Genomic DNA, 21,672 nt, shown 5'->3' on the forward strand with positions numbered 1-21,672 from the left:
TAAACATTCTTATTCAAGCTGTTATCTACTCATATCCTCAATCATAATTAGGTGCTTTGACAAGTACAGTTAGTTTAGCAGCCCTCAGACTCAATCTAACTCATATGTCTGTACTTAATCTAAAGGCCTATGTCACGTCTGTGTCATGCCTAGGTTTCACTACTTGCTCTAACACATTCAATTTTTAAACCAATTCATCCTGCTTATATAGCAACTAAAAGATCAGGATGTTTAAATGTCTCCTAGGGTAAATATCTCGTGCAGATGATCTGCTCCAGAAATAACAGTTCTGCTACTCACTGTCAAATGATTGCAGATATTTAAGAGTGAATGCTGGAGTAAGGACAGGTGTTTGTTTTCCCGACTTTGCTGCTGAGGCATAGATAAAAGAAGTGAAATCAGGAATTCCAGTGCTAGCAAGAAGTTGCAAACTCTTGGCAGCTTTTGGCTGAAGCATAGTAGCACTCTGCCGGCTCAGCCTGCCTACTGGCAGTGTGCTACCCTCTTGACAGTGGGAAGGGGAGCAAACTCACAAGAACTTCCCAATAAAAAGCTCTGAGGATTAAACTGGAGGGGAAGCTTGTCCAAGGTGCTGGTTATATAGTGTGAGGCTGTATGTAAATCAACATGGAGCCGTCTTCACAGCTCTTTTACCACAATGAAACCAATGAACTTGCATCCTCCTATCTCAGTTTTCCCTAGGTCTATCATTCACTGCATGTCCCACTTAATCTGTAATGGTTTCTTTTAAAATAAGTAGTTCTAGCAAAAAGATGCTTCTAGATAGCATTGACACTGACATCAAAACAGCATGGTATGGCTTTCCACTTGTAATTTATATGAATAGCACCTGAGTATTAGATATTAGGGCAGAAACAATTAGCTATTTCATGCAAATCATATGCCTTTCTTATACTCCTCATGAGACACATGTCAACCGGACTCCTTAATTAGGAAAGAAGTGTTCAGGCTTTGCTCAGTGTATAATCAAGTGTTAAAAGTCAATCACAAATAAAGCTTATCAGCTGGAAAATAAATTAATTTGAAACAAATGGCAAAGGAAGTTCTGAAAAGCAGTGTGCACCTAGAAAGCTCAAACCAATCTATTATTTTACAAGAAAAAAATCTGCTACAATAATAATTAAAATCAAATCCCTGAGGTAGGATCCTGTGAAACGATGCTGTGTGTGCTGCTTTTGCTGAAATAGAAAAGGATGAGAAGGAAACAAAGAAAAGCAAATAGACTTTATAAGAATGCTGCTACAGATGGCAATAACATAAGCAACTTTTTTTTCCCTAGCAGGTTTCCAAAATGAGGGGATTCTTGACTAAAAATGTGGAATTTCTCAATACACAGACAACTCAATCTATCTTTAGCTGCTATTGTATAACATTATAAGATAGAATAGTCCAAATGCTTGTGAGATTTCTGGCTTAACTGAAATTTTTGCATTTTAGTAGCATAATCCATAAAGCCATTGGAACTGTCTCAGAAGAAAATGTAACTGAATTTAGAAAACTACTGTCAGATTTGCTGCTTTAAGTAACTTATATTTAAAATCTCTGACCTATGAACCTGACCTTTTTCTATACAAATAATAATTTGAAATATAATATTTTCAAATTTATGTCATTAAAATTATATGTATTTTTGTAGTATAATTTGGATCATAAAAATGCTGCTCTGATGATTGATCCTCACATAAGCAGCAACAAATCAAAGAGCACACCGACCATTTTATATACAGCACATCATCTGAAGAAAGAGCAATTTTTGTAAAAACAGACCTAGAAAAATCTTACATCTATATGGATTCAAATGAGGATCTACATGAGTTAAAAAGTGACATGAATGCCTCAGCAATACACACTGAAGTGAAATAAAAATTTCTTCAGTCACTGTCACAGGCAAAACAATCATGACTACCTGCATCCTACAAAAGAATGGTCTCTCTCTTCCCTAGTTTCTGTGTGCCCTTTTTTGCTGTGGTGACACTCAGCCTCTCTCAGTCCCGCCAATGAGGTGAGGGGTAGTGCAGGAGGTTGGGGTTCTGTGTGTATTGATTTCTTTCCGCTTCTCCATCGTGCTTCTTGCTATGTTTCATCCACTGCTCCATGATTCTGAGTGTTCTTGTCCTAGCTCACGTCACCTGCAGTCCCCAAGAGTGTCTCTGCCTTAGCATGTCACCTGTAAGGCTTCATTTCAGAGTGGTCTGTGCCAGCTGCAGCCTTGCTATCCAGGCCTGCCAGGTATGCCTGATAATCTCAGTCAAAAATAATTTCTCAGGAAAGAATGAATGACAAATATTTTGAGAGTACTGTCTCTCAGCCCTTTCCCTCATGAATAACTACTGGCCACCATAAAAAGTTATTGCACATTAGTACAGACAGAAAAATAACTCACCCACATCCCACAACGAGCCAGAAGCCAAACAGCAAGGTTGCCTCATGAAGGAGGAAAAGCTAAGTCCTTTCCACAACTACTAAAAAAATAAAAAAGAGGCTGGATCAACACTCCCACAAATAGTTTAAATAATTATTACACTTCTATGCCCCCTCCCCTCTCAGTTCTTAAAAATGTTCCTCTGATTTAAGGGACAAGTGAAGTTACCAGAGTTGAACTGAACCAAAGCAGTAACCTAGATTTTGAGAAGGATGAAAAAAAAAATGCAGATACTTGAATTTTGGAGCCCCATGCTTACCACAACCTACCAAGCAGAACAGATACAGCTATGTATAACTTAGCCAGAGAAAAAGGTTGCAATTTTAGAAATCATAAAAATGTTCTTAATTCTCCTCTGGCCTTGAACACTGGACCCACTCACAGGCCTACGATAAAAAACAAGATGTTTCTTCCTTTTGAAGGTACTCTTCCTAGGATAAGACAATGTGATCTCTTAACAGGAGATTTTAATATCTTCTTCAATGCTCTTCCTGAATGAAAACTATTAGTTTTTCCCTATTCATATTTTTAAATCTTCTCAATACTTCTTAATTAAAGACATGATGCTGTTGGCCTCCAGGAGGCATTAAACAACTCTGTATCCCAAATTAATCTTGAATCAAGCTAAAACCAGAAAAGATTTCTTATACAAGCTTCAGGGATGTCTGTGCTGAACAGCTTAGCTCCCTATAAGATTTTTCAAAACCTTTCCCCTGCTGTCCACAGAAATTCCCCTTGATAGAGGAAGTAGAGGAAGCTGCTCCCGTCAGGAGCAGAGTAGAACAAGGATTACTTAAAATAAAAGGACTTTAAAAAATCATTACCCTATGATGTACATCACATATTTTGTGTTTCATATCACTCATCAGATCAATCTTTCATAGTGTGGATCTAAGGAAGGTAGGATAAATGTTTGGGTCCTCAAAGCACATTTCACTAAGCCTAATATCAATACTTAACGAGAGAAAATTTACCTTCTGTTCATAGCCACATCGGGTGAATGGTAGCGTGGCTAATTTTCTAGTCTCCAAAACATAGTCCAACATAACTGTTGAATTCACTTAATCAGTCACAGTTATAGATCACACAGGGATTGACTTTAAAGAGGATGTTATATAATGCAAAAGTTATCTCTCTACATAATTATTAAGAGTCCACTGGATCATTAGGTGATGCATGTCCAATAAAATCTGAACAAACAAAGCTAAATTTTTCATTGTAAACTGAAGCACTCAGAATTATTTGAGGAAAAGAAAAAGGGAGATGATTATTAAAAAATATACCTAAGCCTGTTAATTATTTGTACCTGCACATTAATATAAAAAAAGATGCACATGCTGGTATGTTTGACACTAGAACTATGATGCAGCATGCTATTTCTAAAATTCCCTTTTCTGAAAGTTACATCAGGCAAAACTTAAATAAAACTCAACTACTGCACTGTTTGTTCATAAATTATTCATAGTCTATATGAAATTGAAAATCTCCATGGTGCCCTCTATGAAGTCTCAATAATTCTGCTTGAAAAAACAGAAAAGAGATTTTCTACACATTTTTGAGTATCATGTAGAATCATTTATTCTCTTAGGTCATAAAAATCTTTTCTACATGCCAATAAAATAGTGTTGCATACCAAGAGCAAGTAGACTTCAAAGAATCAACAGAGACCAGTGCTATGTCAAGGTAGATTTATGGTGTAATGGCAGTTTGGAGTGAAGTGCAAAGGGAGAGAAGAATTATTTATAGGTTAATTCTTGAAAGGTTGTACATTAGTTTATTTAACAGCATGAAAGTCTAATTATTTGGATAACTTCCTTTAGGGAAGTTAACGACCCTCTCCTTATAAAGCTGTCAGTAGATAAGGACCAGTTGGACTGATAGCGGGGAGAGAGTATCATATGTTCTTAAAGAAAGCGCTCTATAAAAATTGTTCATTATTGGTTTTATGCATGTTTTTTTTCCAGTGAAATTCTCCAGCTATGTTTAAATTACAAACTACTCATAAATAGCACAACAGTGGGTGACTGTACAGCAGAACTACTCTAGCTGCAACATCGAAGCTCTTACATCTTTTGACCTGCTGCTGTGACTAACATGCTCTTTAAATAGACTAAAGAAATAAAATTTCAAGAGCTTTGTCTTTTATTTTGAAAGTTCAACATTATGTAGAGCAAGAAAGGTGAAAGTTGGATATTGCCAGCTGATATTATTGTCCTTGTGCTCCACTGAAAAAGAAATAATTTCTCCCTATGTTGTGAAAAAAAAGAAAATAACTAGACTTCTTTTTTTTTTTATGCAGCTTTAATGTGCTCTACTGTTAAAACCTAAACCCTTCAGGCACTAAACAAAACTGATTTTCAGTCTACTTTACTGACTGTAGCGTAGTTTCTTTCCTACTCACATAGTGGTAAGTAAAAAACACCTTGTTTGAAGATTGTGTAACACACTAGAAGGTCAGACCATCTATTTTATTTGTACTGCAATACTTCAGCATTAACAATGGGCCAACTTGGAACAACAACAATAAAAAGGATCAAACATGTAAACAGAATTGGTTGCAGGCTGCTCCAAAGAGTAAATTTATCCTCCCCACCATGTGTCCTTTAAAGGAAATCTGTCACACATAAACAATTGCATGCATCTTGATTACTTTTTCTTCTAGTTTGTTTAACTTCTCTTTAAGCAGTTCCAGCAACTAGGTTGACAATATACCCAGTCAATCCATTTTCAGACTTACAAACCTTTCTAAGTGGATTTTCATAGTGGCTAACCTGTCCTTGTTGAATTTTTCCATAAACGCACAGAGAATACCTATCCCCTCCTCTTTAGATGTTTTTCATTGAAACAATTATCTGCTCTTCCCTCATTATTATAAAAAGACTTCTAGACTGAACAACCTTATTTCTTTAAGTCTTTTCTCATGGGTTATGCATTCTAGAAATCTAATTGCCATAGTTCTATGTGACTTGCACTCTCCATTGCTGAATTACACTAATTTTTTTCATAACTCAAAATTCTATTCAATTCTAGTTCTATCCTCTGCTTTTAGCCTCTCCTGCTTGATAAATCTTATATTTTCTCTTTTTTTACCAAATGTTGAAAAATAATACCAGAGCTTTTTTTTTCCTTTTGTGCCATTAAGCCATCAGAATCCCAGTGTTTTGCTTATCCTTGACTTACACAAATTTGCAGAAGAAAGGTTATGCAGCACAGTAGTATAAGACAGGACTTGATCAACCTCATTTTCAAGAAGAAATTAAGAGCAGTCTGAGAAATCTACAGAGTGTTCCACCCAGTACCTGGCAAAGGAGTTAGATCTTCCTCGTGTTAACAGAAACTGATGTCTACATTTGTTGTATTACATTAATAGCACCTCTAGCTTATAACATTGCCACAGAGAGGAAGGAAGAGACAGCTTACCTGTTTCAGTGTTTTTGCAGTAAAATATTATTGTTTGACTTCAGATTATACCAAAGGCTAAGAAATATTTCAGAATATTAGTAGGGCTTTAGAAAACAAAGACAACATGGGATAACTTATACCCTATGTCTACTATTTACCATGCTGAAAACACATTACTTATCACAAAACCCGATTTATTCTGTGGAGAGGCACCTAATTGAGCGGCAAACATAGGACTCTAATGTCTTCTCCTTTTGCCACCTTCCTTGATTCCCACTACTGTTTGTTAAAAAACTTCTTCCTTTTTTTTTTGGAATTATTAGAACTTCTTCAATCTGTCTCAACAGATACATCAGATTCACCATTTAGAAAACCAAACAAAACCCCAAACAAACAAAACCAAAGAGGTATTTGATTCCTGGCTAGAGATTTACCTTGGGGAGATCTACTTCTTTCCCCACACAAACTGTTCTGTCAGACAATTTTCTGGTATAAAAGGCTTCATCTGTGGCCTGCTGCTTTGTTGTGAAATATACTACAATTCTTTCCATGAAAAAACACAATCTTCCAGAAATATTCTTAGCATGAAGGAGAGCATGTCTTTTCCCTTACAGTTGTGATAAAGGCTCCAAACCAGTATTTATGGTTTGGATGCAATTTTCCTGAGGTAGGTGGACCAAAATTTACTTACAGCTGCATTTACATATACTAAAACTGCTCAAGTGTACCACTAAAATGCACCAAAAGGGGTGAATGGTTCCCATGTGCTTCTGAACCAGTGGCAGAAATCATCAGAGGGAGTCACGTCCTGGGTTACACAAAAATTCTGATACTCACTTTTTCTTTTCTTTTTTTTTTTTTTTTTTTTTTTCCCCCCCAGATATGCCTTTTTGGCTTTTTGGTGTTTTGCCTTCTTTAAAGAGACTGAACTGCTAGTGATTAATGACTCAGACATGTGGCCACCTGCAGTGCCTGCCCAGGTGCTGTAAGAGACTGGATTATTGGTGCTTATAGCTCAATCAGCAGTGTGCTTTGCTGACAATGAGTAGAGTGGCCCCCCAGGCCAGGGGCTTAAGGCATGCACATCCTACACCTCAGGATACAAGCTAGGTGTTAAACAAGACAGGAAAGAGACAAACCCCGGTGAGGTGGGGTTGTTTTTCTTTTTCCTTAAGCAGATCACTCAGCTGTAATAAATCCTCGGAATATTCACACCTAGCCTGAAGGTTTTCATCTCTCTTTCATGAGCCATAGTGGGCCACAATGGACTCAGCTACACTGTGTTAGAGACAGCTGCAACATCTCAGAAGGTGTCAAAGACTCCTGAAATATCCTGTGACCCACATTATTACATCCTCCAGTGTAAAACTCCCCTCTCCAGGGGAGGTACTGAAGGTGTTTCCATCTGAGCCTGAGGACATATAACTCTGACCACCGCTATGGATCCAGACTGTTAACACCATTTTGGTAGGACTACAATCACTGCTTTGACCAGTGAATACCGAATTTGCAAAAACCAAGTCTCATCACAGGATCCAAGAAGTGTCTTGCAGGTCCTCCAGTTGCTTGGGGGGTTCACAGCCCTGCCCTGACTGCCTGTACCAGTGCTGCAACCTCCTTCCAGTGCCCCACAAGTGTCTGCTGGTATCAAATCCCATCTATCTGCTGTTTCCTGCCAGCACTGATTCTCCAACTGTTCTTACCAGGTTTTCTGGGCATGGGTAAGGGTTAGGGCCCCCTAGAAGGGTGGCCATCCTGTCTCTGTCCTGTGGCCACGTGTTTTTCCCAGGTGGTAGAGGCTGGGTGCCACCTCTATTTGGTCTGGTGATCAAGGCTTGGGAATATTCTCATTGGCTGGTTTAATCCACTGTTTTCAGTATTGTTATTAGCATTTTTCTTGGTAAAGGGCGGGGGTTTATCCACATACATCTGGGTGTATTTTGTTTCTCTCTCTCTCTGTTGGAAAAAACAGTGGTATTGAATCCAAGGGAGGAGACTTGTGTCTGAGGTCTACACCCCTCTAAATTGTCTCAAACTGAGACATCATACGAGGAGGTTGAGAGCTGCTAGGGTCTGCCAGCTATAGCACTGTCTAGCCAGGGAGGAGGAAATAAAATCTGGAACCAAAATTGAAGCAATTTGAGGATTTTAGAACAACTGGGACAATTGCAACCCACACAGAAATTCTGCTGAGGGTTTTTTAAATTATTTTTTATTCATTTATTTTCTAAAGACAACGATATATTGAACTTCTCCCGTCAAGGCAGATCTTCAACATAATACCCTGTACCTTTACCTTTTTCAGTGTTTTTACTCCTTTACATGCACCTTCTATAGTCTTAGCAACAAAGAACCCAGGAAATGTAAACAATTTCTTTGTATCTTCTGCTGTACTCCAGAGCTTTGTTATTACATATGTTGAGTGAAGTGTGAAATTGAAGAGGTGGGGGAAACAAGAAAAGGGAAAGTAAAGAAAAACTTTCTCTTACTGTATCAAATTTCCCTGCTTCTTCCTGTGTTGTTATATACAACCTGTCTTCACACAGAGGGCACTAACATTTGCCCCTCCTCTAATCTACAAAGCATGGTGCTGTAGCAGAAGTTCTTTCTTTTATTTATTATTATAAATAGTATTATAAAAGTTTACAGCATAGACTTCAAAACTGATTGCATGGAAGACTCTCCAAAAATATGCCTTCAGAAACATAAAGTAAACTTTACATCTTCCCATGGCTAATCAGCTACTTTTACATCCCTGTCTTCAGGCACATTGTTGTAGGTATTGCAGTTACTAAAATAACCTTTATTTTTTCCACTTTTTTTTTTTCAATAATATGTCATCTTCCTTGAGATTTTGGGGTTAGAGAACATTTTACCTGACTTGCTTAACCAATTCATAGAACAACTATTCCATCCCAGTGGCCACACCCTGTGTGTGTATGTGTATAAACTTGCTGAAGACGAACCAAAAATCAAATTGAGAGAGAATAAAAAGTATTTACTGATACATTTGGGACTCTTTTAAGAAACCAACAAATTGAAGGTATGTTGTTTAGTGTTGTACACATAGAAATTGTCATAGCACGGTAGAGAAAAAAGTTAAGTCTGCCAAACTCCATTGACTTTTTGAGCAAAGATTTTGAGAATTCTGAGAAAAGTAATTAATGTAAACTCTAACTTCAGCTAATATGGTAAATATAATTGCATTGGTACATGTAAAGATTTTAAGCAGTACATTTACCATTTGTTTGCATAACAACTATATAAGACAAATATTTGTCTCTGTGAGATAACCAAAAGTTCTATTTGTTATGATTGGTTGCAAATCTAAAATATTTCTGCTATTGCTGTTGTCTACTTTGCAGTGTAAAGAAGCATTGTTTCTTTAATGTACCTGTTCTCCTTCAATCTTGAGAATGGCTAAGACTTTAATTTGATTTAGACTGCTCTGCATTCCCTAATGATATTAGAAAATAAAGACAAAATTTTCTCATAGTAATTTTTGTTACATATCATATCTGACACTCAGTAACTTTCAAATGAGAGGTTGAGACAATGATTAAGCTTTGAGATCAAAAAGTCAGTTATCTTAGCTTTGTACATTCATCTAGTGGAATGAAGAAAAATATATAGACCAATTACTCAGTGTCCTTTAAAAGGTCACAATATCCAGCTCTTTTCACAAGAAAGAAATCGGTACTCAACTACTTTTTAAAAAAATAAAAGATGGGTTTTTTTCAGGTTAACGTACCTTATGATTGCCTGGATTAATTTTCCCTTTCAGTCCAGCAAAACAGAGCAGTTTCAGGAAGGTGGTACCATCTTGTAATGCCAATGGCTGTATTTATGCTTTCATCAGCATTCAATAGAACAATAGCTATAATTCTGAATCATTGCAGTCTGATTGCGCTAAAATCAATACTACCACCACGATCTCTACGGGGACAAATAATATAAGACCAGTTTTCCATTATTCATAAAGAGGCTAGTTATTATTGTCATTCTTCAACAGTTTAGCTATTTAGTTTATTGGCAGAGAGATGAGTTAGCTATGAACATCTTTAATTACTTTTTCTGTCACTTGACAAAGTGATTATTATCAAGGGAAATTAGACTTTGAAAAGCAATAAAAAAAAGGAGAAGTTAGCTATGTCAGAGGTCTCCCATACAACACGAATAAGTGAAAGGACTTATCAGCTGGTTTCTAATTGAGTCTGATAGTAATAAAAGATATGTTCATCCTTTAAGTACACCTCCTGTTGTTTGGTATTTTTCCATCAATTTTTGAGACTTTCATTTTATTTCATTTCCTCTTATTGGATATTTCATTGAAATTGTATTTATTTTTTAATCCATTATAGTTCTGAAGTGAGCAGAATATCACCATGAAGGAAGAACATTTTAAATTCTGTTTTAAAAACATTAGCTAGATCCAAAGTTATCAGTCTTATTGCTCGGATTTAATGAAAAATATATTCATGAAAGTAAAATCACCATTGTTTCTTAGAAACAGCTCTATGACCAGCAAAGTATTGCAGACTCTGCTTAGCAAACTTACTTCTTCCTGTTCATAACAAAAAAGTGGTTTGTCCATCATTAGTGAAGTAACTTTTCTGGGATCCTAAAATATATACAGCTGACAATTGAATAAAACAATTACATATCTACCAAGGAAGAAAATATTAGAGAAGACAAACTTGTACGTGGTCAGTTAACTGAGCTGCACTTGTCCTCATCAGAATCTTAAGCAAGAGTTAATTCAACCTTGTGGCTGGTTGTTGAGTTTGGTTTTGGGCTTTTGGTGTTGTGGGGATTTTTGTTTTGTTTTGTTTTGTTTTAGGGGGGAAGTGAGGGTGTTAAATTTTGTTTTTGTTTACTGTGGGCAGAATGGAATTTTTGCATTTTCTACAAGTTCACACCAATACTTTCTGTGGGAAAACAGATCTACAGAGCTGTTCAAAAGCACAGATTCCAGATACAGAGAGGGTAGATCACAATAGCAGGTTGCATGTCTTAATAATGTGGCCGTATATAATGTGCTGGAATTGTACTTAGAGAGTTTTTAAAACATGAAAATGACAGCTCTAGACATTTATGCACAGGACTGTAATACTAGTTTCCTCTTGGCTGCTTTAGGTCAAGGGACTGTAACAAAATTATTCTATTCCTACTGAGAGAATAATACAACAATAAACTGAGCATATTTTTAAGCAAATTAAAAAGTCAACAAATTAATGACTGAAAATGGCACGCAACTTTGAACAACATTAGAGCCTGGCGAAACAGCGTACACTGGATTATAGAGCATATAAAAACATTATGTGCAGTACAAAACCAAAAAAGACTCAATGGAATATTAATTGAGAGATAATATGTAAGTGGTGATATATAAAGTAGTCAAGGCTTACATTTTAGAAAAACACTCAAAACGATCTGCTGAAACTGATCAGAAACGACAATATAGAAACCTAAGGTTATATAGCAAGGTGATATGAAACTGTAAGAATGGGGTAACACAGCCAATATTTTATGATACCAAATAATGCTTACCATAATTGTAAAATTTCAATGAATTAGACTGATTGCACAGCAGAGGTGAATAGTTTCTGCTTGGTTGAAAAGAAAGATTTTGATTCTTCTGTATCAGAAATTATGGAGTCTAAATTTCTTCCAAAATATTAAAGCTTTGTAATGTGAATTGTCTTAGAATAATATGTTCAGAATTTCTATTTCTTCTCTATATTTACTATAACATGGATCCAAAATGTATCAGTATTCTTGCCATCAGATTGGCTTTTATGCTTTTGAGGTTTTTGGAAGCCTTATATTTACACAAAAGTATATTTCTGTCTCAGATTATCTCCACTTATCCTTTAAAATGGTGTGTGATAGGTAATGAATGAGAGAGCTGTAGGAAAGACAGGAAACAAGACATAGAATTTTCTGTAATAGAACACCAAAATACATGATAGTCTAAATAAAGGGGAAGGAAGTTCCATCAATTTTCTCATCTAGAACGTTGAAATATTATTTTGCTTTAACATGCATTTATACAGGAGTTGTGTGAAAAATTGAAAAAATTGTAATAGCTACTATGATAAATACTCAGCTCTTACATTTATGCCACATATATGTGGTGTGTATATATGAAGGTGTTAATAGGAGGTCTATTAGCTCCCAGGATGAAGATATTGACTGGGCAAACTTTCGTGTGAATCCTTGATGATAAGAAAGTCAGTATGCAGCCCTAATGGAGAAAACAAAGGCAGACTGTAAAGCTGGTAGGCCTAGGATGTGGGAACTGCAATAAGGCCTTGAGCTTTGCCAAGTGTATCACCCATACATCCTAGCCAATGAAAACGCTGTTGCTTGCTTACCTAAAATAAGGATACTGCTTGCTGCTAGCAAGGGGTATAAAAAAGCAGATGAGAAAATAAAGACAGAAGACATCTTTGCTGCACATAACTGACTCCTTGTATCTTTATCGGCCATCATGACTCTACACTGACATATATATATATATATATATATATATATATATATATATATATACAAAACACATACACCTTATATATTTGTCATCATTGTTTTGGGCACTAGTAGTTTTCCTCTGGAAACAAAAAAAGTTATATAAACCAGATCCTGTTAAAAAAAAAAAATTAAAAAAGCACAAGAGTATTACACTTGTTCCATAATAGAAATTTATAGTCTCAGGATGCAGGTGCAATGCAGAGCAGGAATTCATCCCACAGCAAAGCTTTGCTTCCTTGTGGAATTTCTCAAAGGAGGTCAGCAAGAGAAGTTGAAGACACACAATACTATTCTCTTCCTGACTTTGTTTTTAGCTGCCTGCAAGCAGTACAACTTAGGTTAGCTTGAGCTAAATACAGGAAATATGACCCCACAAGCCTGAGTTTGCTGTTGACAGTTTACAAATCAACTTTGTTTTTGAAGTTGGTTTTACTTTGATTGATGTTGGACCTCCAGGAATTCTTTCCAACCTAAATAATAAACAAGAAAACCTATTAAGAACTGGTTTAAACTGAGCAAAGTCCCCTGTGTCATGCCCCCCAACAATATGGTTCACTCATGGAATTGCTGAACTGTTATTTGCAAGATGTATTTTTTGCATCTACCATGCTCCATATCTCACAGTGTCATTGAGGAAAAGTTGTGATATCATTAGATGCTTTACTGCTCTTAAGGAGTAAGAAGGAGTCATAAGGTTTTCATGCTTAACAGGGGAAGAGTATCCCAGATACTCATCCGATCTAATGCAGCAGTTTTGTTCAAATCTTTCTTTGGAAATTTATTTCATGGCAGGGCAGCAACTCAGGAAAGTGCTGGCATCCCTGCTGTGTTTCTCAGTCTTTTGGTACCAAAACCCTTGCACTCCACCTCCTCCTTCCACAACTTCTTCCTTAACCACTGCTGTGGGATTAAAAACTACTAGAGAGAGATTTATACATCTGAGCATGTCTAATCTGTAATTGTCAAGGAAGCTGTAGTCAACACAGGCTATGGCAATACAGACAATGCAATCAATAGGGTCCAAAATTCAATATTGGTCAATTTTTCTCAGCAGCAAGTAAAAATGTGTTTTATGGAAACTGTTGATACAAGCACTTCAAACTGCCCTGACTGTAGATTGCTATTGAGAGTAATGGGAGCAACCAAGATCCTGATTTGTAGACACAGTAGTACAAGTGCTTTAACTAGGAGGTGAAGCCCACCCCTACTGACCTAATATGTGAGCAGCTTATTCTGCACTTTGCAAACTAAGAGGAGGAAGGCAATGTGTAAGCAGAGAGAAAGAGGTGCTCAGCATCTTTAGTACTGAGTTAAGAAGCCATGCAAGTAACGCCGCCCCAACTCTACAAAAGTGAATACAAGAGGAAGGCAGAGAATGAGAGAAGGATGTAGGTAGCAAATGAAGAAAGGCAGGACCCTGGGCACCATGGGAGAGCAGTGCAAAGCCAAACATAAGACCCACAGTGGTAGTACTGACACCCAGTTTCTTCAGTATCAGCCTTCACTTAGAACCACTACATTATGATAGTATCGTTTCCTGCCCTGTAATGCGAACATACTAATGTTTGTGTTGATCTAATATAGTTTTGTCAGATTTGATACTTTTGACAACTCATATAGCTTTCTTAATATGAAATATATAGAATAATGTTCCATTATGTCATCTTATCGGCACTCTTTACATTGACAAAGTACACAAAAATAGTCCTGTATCTAAGGTGTTCTCTGCTGATGCTTGTAAGCTTAACCGGTATGTTCCTAATCTCAGTTTGAGTATATTCCAGGTGGCAACATACACATGCAGTGCTATAACTATATCATTAAATTTTTACTTCCCAACACCATATTTTTCTTTAAAATCTAATTTTAACGACAAAATCTTTCTAACTTTGATTCCATATAAAAATACCAAGCATTTTTTTCATCAGAGATAATTTTAACATGCACATCACATTTATTTATTTAATGTAATCTCCCTCTCTTATCTTACATCTCTCCCTCTCTTATCTTACATCTCCCTCTCTTATCCAATTCTATAAAAATGATAACTAGGCCAAAGACATAATTTTTCACTGAGGTATTTACTAGGAGTAGGTGACTTGTCATAGTAATTTAAACATTGTACTGATAAAACAACAATCAGCAGTAGATACAGATACTTAGCGATATACTTTTAAAATGTGTTTTCCTGCCTGAAATTACTGGTGCTTGGCCTTTAAAGGCTACTTATAATGCATATCTTACTACTGCTCTGGTACTTGTATTTCTAGGATTGTGCAACTGCATATTCTACTACACAGCAAATTAATAAAAAATAAAAAAAGTGTATGCAGTCTGACTAAGATAAGACAGGCAGTGAAAAACCGGCTAAATATAAAAGAACCCTCAGTTTATTGAGAGGCAAAATTCCCAACAGTGTGATTTGTATGAGTGTTCCAGGCAACCTAGTGACCTGACTAAAAATTTGGAGAGGGAAAAATAAATCCATTTAATGCTGAACATGCTGGGCATATTGAATAATTTTGACCTGGTCTTACTTTAAAATTCTTAGATCTTCTTGTTCTCTTCTCTTTGAGACAATGTTGATAAGACCTCAAGAGCATTGAAACAGTGATGGCAAAAAAGGATTTTTTGTTCACAGTCATTTTCTTCTGGACCATTTGTAGGGCACAGTTTTAACCAAGTTTTCTTTCAAATCTGGGATTTACACTCGGTTTCTTCAGTACAGAGGAGTTCTATGCAAATAAATCAGCAATTAGCCTGCCTTCTGGCTGTTGATGTAAAATAAAGCAAATTAAGGAAAGACTTAGATACACACCTGCCATCTCTTCACCTTCCTATCATGTACTCAATGATAAAGTAGAATGTAATCTCTTAAACTAGAGTAGGAAAGGATCCCACCAGAAATATGGTAACAATTGTGTGCTGCCTGGGGGATAGACTGAGTAAATTTTCCTTCCATGATATTATGCTCATATATAAGGGAAAATTAATTTTGGCACTGCTCTTGGCTGTCTGTATTCACACTCAGAAATGTAGAATTCATTTAATTGGATGAATTTCAAGTCATACTGGAAACTTCTGCCAATAAACAAATTGGATCTTCCCAGAATTAGAAAGATACAGACTATTCCTACAGAGAAGTACTGAAAGATTTGACAGCCAGTTGCTGACCTATTCTAGAATATAGGTTTCAGGCTGAAACATAGAGCCGTTCAACAGCTCAATTCTATAAGATCTCTGTGTATACCTATTTTAGTATGCGTGCCTAATTGAAGAAGTGTTTCCCTTGTGATTTATACTAGCATTACTAGCACCCTAAAAACATTTCTCTCCCAAAAGAATGTCAAATTTAATCATGACAATGGTTTCTGTTGTTACGTACTTTAGTAGCTCTTTAGTTTACGTCAGTCATATTTCAGAATAATCTTATCAGTAGCAAAATGTGATACTCTGGATTGACAGCTTGTGTGTATGCACTGGTTTTATACTACTTTCCACTATGCTGGATCAAGACAACTTTTTCTTAAATGAATAATGAATCAGAGTATTTTTTTTAAATCATATGCTGATCAAATTAACCTCATCTGAGTCAGATGAATTTGTCACACGTACTATTAATGACACCAGAAGTAGTGATATAAACTTCGTCTTAGTTTCTGAGCTCACAACACATTAGTCCAATATTTTTATTGATTAGCCTTGACACTTTCTTTCTCTTTTTAGATCCCTCTTTTATGGGTCAGATTCTGTTTGTCCATCCCCATTGTTGAGTGGTAAGGCAGATAAAAAAAGATGAAATTCCAGCAGCCAGAACAACTTAGTAAATATGCTGCTTCAAACACCTCACCTGGTAGATTCAGTCTTTTCTTTCCTATATGCAGAAAGGCAATGCACTATTTATAGTAATTTCCACACCATGATCATTCTTACATAAATAAAACAAAATAAGAAAGCAGTACAGAAAGAGTATGTTCATCAGGTGCTCACACCACTATTGTCATGAAGTTAAACTGAGCTCTTTTATGTGATTTTTTTCCTTGCAAAGAGTAGATCAAAATTCTGTAGACTGTAGATTAGGTGAAACCATAGTAACTGCTTGTGGTGCATATAGTTGGCATATTAGTAAAGATAAGAAGAGATTGCTGTAATGTTTCAAGGTCAAGTCACATAACACTTGTTTACAATACAGTGTTACCAAGAATGATCAACTACTTCACTCTAATTACAGACAAGGAAAATTTTAAAGGACAGTTCCTGTCCCTAAGCATTTTCACAACTATTTATATATGTATTCCCTGAACAGTACTGAATATTGACTTATACATTTGAAAAAAAATAGAGGGCATTTAGCCATATTTGGCTCAGTACTAGACCACATGCAATCTCTTTGCAATCAACAAAATTGAATAGGAAATAAACCTGAGCACGTTGGCATGCTCTGTGCATTTCATAGGCAGCATCAAATTAAGATTATCTCAAGCTGTCTACTCTGTATCAATGGCAACAAACTTTGTTATTTCCCATTTTCACATATTTTTGTTTTGACTGTTTATCTCCCACTGCAGTCCCATCTTCCTGCCACCTATTATCACCCTAACTCCCCAATGGGGCTCTTATTTCCTGTGAGAATGTGTGGAACAGGTAGATCAGCATACTCTATTTTTTTCTCCTCTGTAAACATCAATATTTACAGAATGGTCTTTCTTTTCTTGTTACAGAAATATCTGTCCTATGGACTTCTAAGATTCAGAATAATTTTAGAGTTTAGCTCATGTAGGCTGAAAAATTCAGGTCACTTCATGATCTTATTCATAAGGTCAGATGTATGAATTTCTGTAAAGGTTTTTCTGTCTTTTCTTGCTTGGTTAACATTTGCCTTCAAAAGTTTAGACATTGAAGGGAAGTGGAAATCCAATATCCATAAACACATACAAAAACTCTGGTGTATATTAGCATGGGTATTTTAAAGCGGTACAGATATAACAAAACTTTAGGAAGTATCATTAAGTGTTAAGGCATTTGAGACAAGGAAATGTAGGAAAGCCCATATTTTCCAGTACAGGGCCACAGAGGAAGAAAACAACTTATTTTGCAAAATAAACCCACCTCTTCTCAGCAAGAATTTAAAGGTAGTTAGTTAATGGAAAAAAGCCCACTTAAAGTACAGTATAATTTCTCATTCAAATGGCAATCATTAACAAAAAGCATGGACTTCTGTTCTGTACAGTGGGCAAAACTGCAGCCCTACTCTGCTGATACAGCACACAACATGAAACACTACTAAAAAAGTCTACCAGTGCTCACAATGAGAACAAGGCAAACATCTAGCTTAGTAAAATAATGAATGATTTGTAAAATAAAACTCAGATCAACAGCCTTTTGTGCAATTCATACTTACTTTTACAGAGGTGAACCCAAACTGCTCAGGAAACTAGTACGCTATGGTCAGTGGAAATACACAAGATGCTCCCTGTTTTCCCTTATTGAACAAAATAAAGAGAGATGATAAAGAGTTTTCATTAACCAGCAAAATAAGAGGAAGTGTGTGGGCTAAGGACAGCTAGAAGAAAATATTTCCAGGGAACTAATCCAATTTGTAATCACAGTAATTCCTGTCCGATCAGAGCTAATATTACTATATAGAAAGCAATTTAGCAGCAAATGACAAGCCATACTGACTCCATATTACTTGAATATCTATAGGTATAAAGAAAATATACCTGAACAACTGCAGGGCCATCTTAAACTAGTTTTTACTTTCCATTGTATTCCCATGAGATGCTGCAATGTCAGAAAAGGCTTAGTTTTCTGTTAGAGAACTGATGCTTGGATAGGAATGAAAACTGAGGAGACTGGAAAGTGTTAATGTACTTCAGATATTTCCTTCTGTAAGTCTCTACCATCATAATGCAGCACTCATGATTTCTGCTTTGAGAATTTCACTAGGAAGAGAAGATTATAACTGGTATTCCTTTGCTTGTGGATTCTATATTTTCCCTGCTGTTCAGTGATATTTTCCCTTCAGTATAATTCTACATTCTATAATTCTCTCACAGGAGAGTGTGAAATTTCTAGTCATGCCTTCTGTTTCTGTCTCTTTACTGTCACAGAGGAAAGAGGTTTGGCTTTCTTCCTTCTTTTGGCAAAAGAACTTAATAAACATTGCTTATTTTTTTTTCCTTTTCATAAGTTCAATTACAGGATTGCAGCTCTGCCTGAATAAAATAACTGGAGCCAAGAATTTTTTATCAATATATGTTTCTAAGTACTATATTCACTCTCATAGATTATAGTCCTCAGAACAATATTACTCAACTACTTCATTTGGGAAATTTTTTTGAAGCCAGACAACCAGGAAGAAGTATTTATTATTTAGTGTTTAGCTTCAGTGATCCTTGGTCTACCAAATGTTACGTGCTCCCTTCCTTTCTATAAGCTGTGGCAGACATACAGAAATATAAAATCACTAAAGAATGAAATATTACACTTGGTTCAAATAAAATTTGCAATCTGACAACAGTCTGCTGTAAAAGTACCCCTGCTCTAATTAGTGCCAAGACCATACAAGAATATGTATGTAGCAGATACAAATTCTGTCATGTAGTGGGAACTCTTGTGTCTTTATATGACCACCTCAAAAAATGGAGTTTGAAAATTACTTGCTGTCTAAAATTTTGAGCCTTAATCCAGACCTAGTTACTCCTGTGCAGCCAACAAAATGGACAGAGGACAGGACAATAAAACTGGGAACCTGATCCTCTTGGCAGACAATATTCACTTGTTTCAAAGGCCAAAGACTTCTGCTGATTTGTTTCTTGTTTGCATTGGCAACCAATATGAGCACTGATTTATCAGGCAGCACTACCCACCCGTGGTTTGACAGCTAAACAGCTGAGATGGAGGAAAAGCTGGAGAAAGGCCAAGGGACTGTGCAGTGGCAGAGCACAGCTGACTCTACACAATTAGATTAATGAGTCTACAGAGATAGGTACAGATAATCCCTATTAGAGATACCATTTTGGGTTGAAAGTGGAAGCAAGAAAACTTCAACCAGCATTTTACAGGTATTGAATTCTGATCTAGGATTTTTTGAAACATTTCTGATTATATTCCTCCTGGATGTGTGAGAGAATGAAATGGTTAATGGCTTAAACATTGTTAAGATCACCAAAATACTTTTGTCCACAGTTGTAAACTGCAAAGAAGCAACTGCTCACTGAAGCTCACCCCTTCCTGAATATGCCTACTAATAGTGATCTAGTATTACATCATCCATTGTAAAACTGGGGTACCGTGGGCATTCCCACTTAGCCTAAGCACAACAAAACCCCCATGGACTTCCCTAACCACCCTGGGCTTTTCTTGACAGATCCAGACTTCAACAATCACTTCAACAAGACTGGGACTCTCATCACACTGAGAAGACCACAAGAAGACGATCAATAGGATGCCATCAGAATCTGTGGAGTGCTGATATTTCTTCTACTTAAGCTGTCTCTCTGTCACTCTCTTTCTTTCCCCCCCTCTCTGTTTTTCTTATTTCTTTCTATCTCTCTCTCCCTCACATTTACTGTTAAATAAAAAATCCGAACTATTAACTTGGGCATATGGTCTCATTTGCATCTTATTTTGGGCAGAGGCATATCTCTAATAATTTAAAGAACCCGATCACAACAGGATACTGAAAGGGATGAAAAAAAATCCCACAGAGTATGGATCAGCTATTACCAGTTGTAATAAAGAGCAATTCTACTGTTAAGTAGCCTTTTAACTGCCTATTTGTAGAAGCATATATGTTGTGATAGAGACACAACATTTCCCTTGGCAGTGTGAAAGACAGCAATATTAAGCTTTGTACAAAAGTCCCTCAACTTTCTTCCAGGAATTTATAAACTGACTGCATTCATTAGTTACAGATGCAGTGATGAAAGGCAAAAAATGGAGATAGCAATATATATTGTTTTCATTATTTTGTTTTGTCTGTGAGAACATTCAAAGAATGGAAGAGAAATATTGAAGAATCTCTGACTAAAACTCAGATTTTGCTACTTCAGTTTATAATCTTGGGAGATTCACTGAACTGAAGGGCATTTTAGGACATTAGAGGACATATAGTCTTCCTTCTCAGATTACTTTTTTCCTCTTAGGCCTTTAAATAAAAGATTTAGAAATATAATTTCATTTAAATAAATTTAATCATAAGTATAATCTGTGAAAATATAATGCAATTCAAATTAAATAAATGTTAATTTTGGTTGGATTTCATCCCAGTCTATTAAAACTAACCATTAGAGTTAAGATCAACACCTCTTCTTGCCAAAGATTTTCCACAATGTTCGTTGTCTAAAATACAAATTTTCATATTGGCTGTTTTTGTAGAGAAGTCCTGTGTCACCAGCATTTTACTTTTCAAAGAAATGGAGAGCCTGGAGGCAATTGAAGACCAAAAGGATACTTGTAGGTAGTTGTGTTTGTGTTTTAATTACAAAATAATAAAAACAAGTAGTAAAGCACATTTAACACAAGTAGCATCACATTATTCTTCTCTTGTCTTTGCAGTAATAGTAGACAGAAACAACCATATAAAAGCACCTCAGCTCTTGTAAGCAACCAGTAACAGAGTGCTCCAGTTAGAAAAATTGAGTGGGTTTTTGGTTTTTGTTGTTGTTGTTTTTTTTTTTAATCTCCACAGTATAGACATCTTTTATGGTTATCCAATAAATGCCCAAGATAGGTGCAAGTGACTCATTGTTAAATTTGCTTAACTTAGATACAAAAGGCATGAGTATCTATTTTAATGTGCAGCAAAATAGATCTAATGAAGATGTGATTACTGTTATATTATGAATGAAAAATTATTTCAAAATTTAGCAGGAAAGTTCAAGATATATGAAATTACTATTCAATGTAAGAAACAGATTTAGAGTGTGATGGACCTTGTCTGAATGTCAGGTACCCACTAACACCATTCTGGCACTCTCCTCCTCAGCTGGACTGGAGAAAGAAAATATAACAAAAAGCCCATGGGTTAAGATAAGGGTAGGGAGAGATCACTCAGCAGTTACTGTCATGGGCAAAGTAGAATTAACTTGGGGAATAAAACCCTCTGAATTTATTACCAGTTAGAATCAGAGCAGGATAATGAGAAACAAAACCAAATCTTAAAACACCTTCCCTACACTCCTTCCTTCTTTACAAGCTAAACTTCACTCCTAAATTCTCTACCTCAAGCCCAGAGATGCAGGGGGATGGGTAATGGGGGCTATGGTCAGTTTTTCACATGTTGACTCTGA

This window comes from Corapipo altera, unplaced genomic scaffold (assembly GCF_003945725.1).
Source record: "Corapipo altera isolate COAL_440 unplaced genomic scaffold, ASM394572v1 22b, whole genome shotgun sequence".
NCBI lineage: Eukaryota > Metazoa > Chordata > Aves > Passeriformes > Pipridae > Corapipo > Corapipo altera.